Genomic DNA, 6471 nt, shown 5'->3' on the forward strand with positions numbered 1-6471 from the left:
TTTCCTGATGCAGAGCCCAATATGATATGATACTGAAGGGTAGCAGAATATACCACCTCAAAATACACCACATGGCATCTTGATTATTTTGAATCAGGTAAGCACTTTAAAAACAGTAAATACAGGTAGAGGCTTTCTCTGAGCTCTCCTTATTTACCTAAAAACAGATCCTCCAGAAGGAACACAGTTACAAATCATAAATCCCCTCCCTGAGAGTTTCATCAACCAGGGAAAATTACCACAGAAGAGGAGACAAACCAGTCAGCCAGACTTTGCCACAGCAGTCATATCTCCCACCTGCTCTTCTAAGGGGCCCAATCATCTTTCCTAAAAAAAATCACTCTTCCCTGAGAGGCATGTATCTTCCCTCCCCTTTTCCTATTAATAGGGTATTTAAGCCTGAATTCTAAGCCATCTTGGAGAGTTTCTCAGTGTCTCCCACGGATATATAAAGTGTACATGTTAAAGTTCTGGTGGTTTCTCTTGTTAATCTGTTTATTACAAGGGTCAAAAAAAGGAGGTCTCAGCTAAGAACTTAGGAGGGTAGACAATTTTATTTTCCTTTCCTATAATACTCTATCAAGAGAGGGATGAAAGAACCAATGAGAACTCAAAACCACTCGATTGCTTGCTGCTGCAGTGTCGAAGTTTGCTGTTTTAATGGGAAGAGAGGAAAGCTTTATCATATGGTATTAAGGAATCAAATGTTAGTGTGACGTTAGTAGATGCTTTTGAGTAAGTGAGCTTACCTTGATTTTTTTGCTGACCCCTTGCGTTCTTTCTTCTGGAAAACAAAAATCACAAGTCGTACTGTTACCAGTCTAGTCAAAGAAAGGAAGGGCAGAATCAGGTTGGTTTGCCTGATTTAAGCAGGCTCAAGAATGAGAAGGACAGTACAAGTTGTTTTGGGTCCTTATCTCTGCAGGTAGGTTTTCTGCTAAGTTTATACAGTCTTTTAAATGTTTAATCCTTTGCTTCATGTACAGTTGCATTGTTTCTGTAAATTGAAAATAAAGAGTGTTGGGATTCAAGACATTATATGGTACTTTAGCATGGTGAGTATTTTAAGCTGAAGGAATTTGAGAAATGGCATATGCAAGAGGAACCCTCTGACCTTTCCCTGAAGCAGGTCATAAACCCTAATGTGAGAGGAGCCTTCCCTGTACTCAGGGAAAGGAGCATCCTTACTTCAGAAGATGAAGGAACACAGAAGAGGAATTTGAACAAACCAGCCATGCTACGTTTGCCCCAGTGTGTTACATATAGTTCATATGTTCTATCCTATCTTTCCATAACTCTTCAGTTTTCGTCAAACCTAGCATAAAACACAGGTTTAACCATTTCTTTGGGTCTTCATTTCCTTATGAGGGCTCCTGTGTCATGTAAAACAATATATTTGTATGTGTTTCTTTTGTTCATCTCTTACAGGGATCCAACTCAAGAACTTAGAAGATATTTTTCCTTTCCTACACTGTGCTCAGTATTTATTTATCCTACCATACAGGCTCCACAGCAACTCCACCACTACCACCACCACCCTGCCCTAGTCCCCTACCCTGCAAATTATCTACTATTTGTATGGGTTTTTTTTTTTTTAAGATTGTATTTATTTATTCATGAGAGACACAGGGAGGCAGAGATATAGGCAGAGGGAGAAGCAGGCTCCCTGTGGAGAGCCCAAAGCAGGACTCAATCCCAGGATCCTGGGATCATGACCTGAGCCAAAGGCAGACACTCAACCACTGAGCCACCCCAGTGACCTTACTATTTGCATTTATTAATTCTTCTTTAATCACCATATAAAGCCAATCTTTCTAAGACACTAAAAGGATCATTTTGTTAAGATGTGTCCAACATTTACTATGCACCAGGTACTATGTTAAGTGTCCACTGCCCTTTTTTCCCCCTCAATAATCAACTGATTGATAACCAACTTTGACAGGAAATGCCCAGTTTGAAAAACCAGTACAAAATTTTTATCAAGCAGTTGGTAGTGGGTGGATCGAAAAGGACACTAAATTGAGATGGAGATTCTAATCTCGGTTTCATTTTAATGAACTACTAAGGCATGTCTGAACTCATTTAATCTCTCAGTATTTGTTGGTATTAGGCTCTAATAGAGTTTTCTGAACCTTGACTCTAATTGGCCGGTTCCACTACCTGTTCCAGAGAGCCGCTTGTACCTAAGGCATTGTAGGCAATGAATAGGATTATTACAAGGTAGAGTCCGCTGGAGGCCAAACACCTGTGAAGTGTCCTATTCTGGGCAGATGTCTATCTGAAGAGGCCTTCCAACGTGGCCCCTTCTCTAGTCTTGCTCTGCTTTCCAAAGTAATTTATATCTCTCACAAGAGACTTGGTATGGGGCCCATCATACATACAACAAATATTTTAAGAACTTTTGACTTTTGATCATCCTACCAAAAGCTCCCCCACTACCATTACCCAATTTCATGGTCTTGAAGCCTTCTGTGTTTTGTCTTGTAAATAGAGTCCTCTTTTCTTGGGAATTCCTTGGGAAAGAAGGACTAAGAGGCCTCAAATTTCACGCAATGCTGTGGTTCTTAGATGCAGATATATATCATGATAAGGTTTTTTTAAATAACTCAATTTGGATCTGGAGCTCTTTATGTTTTCTAGTATGTCTATTTTTGTCTTTATGTCTTTCAAGGAATTTGTCCATTTCCTCTAAGTTTCAATTTATTGACATAAAGTTTGTCTCTTATCCTTTCAATGTCTGTTTTCATTTCTGACATTGGTCATTTGTGTCTTGGTCAGCCAAACTGAAGGTGTATCTATTACTGATTTTTTTTTTAAATCAGTTCCTGTTCTAATTTGTTCTTTATTATATGTCTGTTTTCTGTTTCGTTGTTTTCTGCTCATTATTTCCTTCCTTTGTTTGGATTAAACTTGCTAGTTGCTTAAGATGAAAGATTAAGCCACTGATTTTAGCAGACCTTTTATGATAAAAGCATGTAAAGCTATGTGTTTCCCTCTAAGCATGCTTTAACTGCATCCCACAAATGTTGACGTTTACAAGGAGTTAAAACATTTTCTAATTTCACTTGTGATTTCTTCTTTGAACCATGGATTACATAAAAGTATGTTTAATTTCTAAATATTTGGGGATTTTCAGGGTACCTGGGTGGCTTAGTGGTTGAGTGTCTGCTTTTGGCTCAGGTCATGATCCCAGTTTTCTAGGATCAAGTCCTGCATCTGGCTCCCTGCATGGAGCCTGCTTCTTCAGCCTATGTCTCCGCCACTCTCTGTCTCTCATGAATAAATAAATATTTTAAAGAATCTTTACATATTTAGGGATTTTCCAGATACCATTTTGTTATTTTCAGATTTTGTTCCATAATCATCATAGGTAGTCTGTGTGAGTTTAACTCTTTAGAATTTATTGAGACTTGATTTATGGGCCAGAATATGGTCTATCATAGTTTTATGGGCACTTGAGTTGTGTTACAAAAAAATCACAGGCCCAAAATGGAATCATTTATGTTAGGCCACATCAACAAACAGGATGTAATTCTTCACCTAATTGGCAGTTTCAACCTACCCCAGAAATGTAGTCTTAACCTGTCAGGAATTTTCTGGTCAGCACCAATAAGGTAATCTCACGTGGGTCCTCCCCATTCTCCAAAGGAAGATGAAGCAATCCACCTAATAAGATCCTTTTGTTCCCCAAAGGAAGGTGACCTCACCAGAAATAATCCTTTTTCCTGTTGACAACATCTTGTCCTGCCTTTAAAAACCTTTCCTTTTCTGTAGCCCTTTGGAGCTATCTCCTACTTGCTAGATGGGATGCTGCCAATTCCTGAATTGGTCAATAAAGCCAATTAGATTTTTAATTTACTTGGTTCAATTCTTGTTATTTAACAATACTATTCTGCAGTTGTTGGATACACTGTTCAATAAAAGTCAATTAGATCAGTTTGGTTTATACCATTAAGTCTTCTAGATCTTTGCTGATTTTCTCTTCTGTCAGTTAATGGGAAGTTGAAATCAAATGTAATTGTGGATTTGTCTATTACCTCCTTTTAGTTTTGTCAATTTTTGCTTCATTTTGAGCTCTGCATAATTTAGGATTGTTGTCTTCTTAATAATTCACCCTTCTCGTGACGTAATGTCCCTCTTTGCTGCCATCTTCCTTGACTTGAAGTCCACTTTGACTGATACTAATGTGCCCATTCCAGCTTTCTTACTAATTTTGCATTGATTTTTCCTTTACTTTTAACTTCTGTTTCATGTTTAGACATAAAACATATAGTTGGGACTTCATTTTTATCAATACTATTTCTGCCTTTGGTTTTTAAAAAATTTTTTAAAGATTGATTGATTGATTTGACAGAGAGAGAGGATCCAGAGAGCACAAGCTGGGGGATGGCAGAGGGAGAGGGAGAAGTGGGCTCCCAGCTTAGCTTGATGTGGGACTCAATATGGGGCTCAATCCCAGGAGCCCAATCATCCTATCAAAAGTTCCCCTACTACCACTACCATTACAAAGGCAGACGCTTAACCAACTGAGCCACCCAGGGGCCCCTAGTTATACCTTTTTTTTTTTTTTAAGGTTTCATTTATTTGAAAGACCACAAGCAGGGGGAGTGGGAGAGGGAGAAGCAGACTCTCCGCTGAGCAGGGAGCCCAGTGCTCAATCCAGGGCTCAATCCAAGATGCTAGGATCATGACCTGAGCTGAAGGCAGACACTTACCCAACTGAGCCACCCAGCCACCCCCAGTTCTGCCTTTTAATTGCAGTATTTAGCCATTATTGCTATAATTGGGTTTGTCTGCCATCTTGATATTTTCTTTTTGTCCCATCTGCTCCTTATTTTCTCTTCTCTGCACTTATTTTGAATTGAGTATCTTTTAGGATTCCAGTTTGTTTCTACTACTGACTTACTAGCTATGCTCAGATGTAGTCATTGCTGTATGATTTACAGTATGCATCTTTAACTTGCTGTAGTCACTTGAAATAATACACCATTTTGCAAATGGGGCAATATGAACACCTTACAATACTGCTTTATTTCTCCCTTCTAGGCTTTTATGTTTTATTGTCATATACCTTCTGCATGTTATATCAAGATACATTGTTTTTGCTTTAATCAATTATCTTTTTTAAAAATTTACTTATTTTCTTTTTTAAAATTATCTTTATAAGTTTAAATTTGAGAAAGACATTTTTACTTACTCATATTTATTATTATTTGGTGTCTTCATTCCTTTTTATAGATCTGAGTTTCTGATGTAATTTTCCTTGGGCTGAAGAAATTTCCTTTGGCATATCTTAACAGTGTTGATCTGATGCAGGACAAATTATGCTTTTGATTGTCCAAAATGTTTTCATTTAGCATTCACTTAAAAAATTTTATGACAGCTTTATTGAGGTATAATCAATATACAATAAATTACATGTATTTGAAGTGAACAGTAATTAATTTTGTGTTGTATACACCCATAAAATAATAAGACATGGTAATGAATAGTTCTATCCCCCCAAAATGCCTCTTTGTAATTCCTTCTTTCTGTCACTCTGTTCCCAGGCAATCAATGACCTGTTTACTATCACAATAAATTAATTGCATTTTCTAGAATTTTATATAAATAAATTTATAGTGTGCTTTGTGTGTTTAGCTTCTTTCACTTAGAGCTTCATATCCATGTTACAACATATACCAATAGTTCATTCCTTTTTTTTTTTTTAATTGAATAGTTTCCCATTGTATGGATATACGACAATTTGTTTATCCATTCGCCTATTGATGAACATTTGTTGTTTCCCATTTAGGGCCTTCACAAATATAGTTACTACATTCGGTGTAAGTTTTAGACCAAATTCATTTCTTTTGAATAAATTCCAAAGTATGAAATGATTGGGTCATCTGGTACATGTTTAACTTTTAAAGAAATTGCTAAACTGTTTTCCATTTTGGAAATGTAAAATTTTACATTCTATTTTCTTGAGTGAGTTCTGGTGGTTTGTTCTTTAAGAAATTTGTTCATTTTATCTAAATCATTGAATTTTTGGCATATAATATTCTTATTATCCTTTTAATATCTGTAGAACCTATAATATTCCTTCTCTTATTCCTTGGTGATTTGTGCCTTTTCTCCCAATCAATCAGGCTAGAAATTGTATTGATCTGCCCAACAAACTATCTTTGGGGACGCCCGGGTGGCTCAGTGGTTGGGGGCCTGCTTTAGCCCAGGGTGTGATCCTGGAGTCTTGGGATCAAGTTCCACATCAGGCTCCCTGCATGGGGCCTGCTTCTCCCTCTGCCTGTGTCTCTCAGGAATAAATAAAATCGTTTAAAAAAAATAACTATCTTTTGGTTTCATTTCTTTTACACTTTTTCTGTTTTCTATTTCTTTGATTCCCTTTATTTCTTTTCTTATGCCTACCCTGCATTTGCTTTTTCTAGTTTAAGGTACAAGCTGAAGTCATCAAATGACTATTTATTTATT

This window comes from Vulpes vulpes, chromosome 8 (genome assembly GCF_048418805.1).
Source record: "Vulpes vulpes isolate BD-2025 chromosome 8, VulVul3, whole genome shotgun sequence".
Lineage (NCBI taxonomy): Eukaryota > Metazoa > Chordata > Mammalia > Carnivora > Canidae > Vulpes > Vulpes vulpes.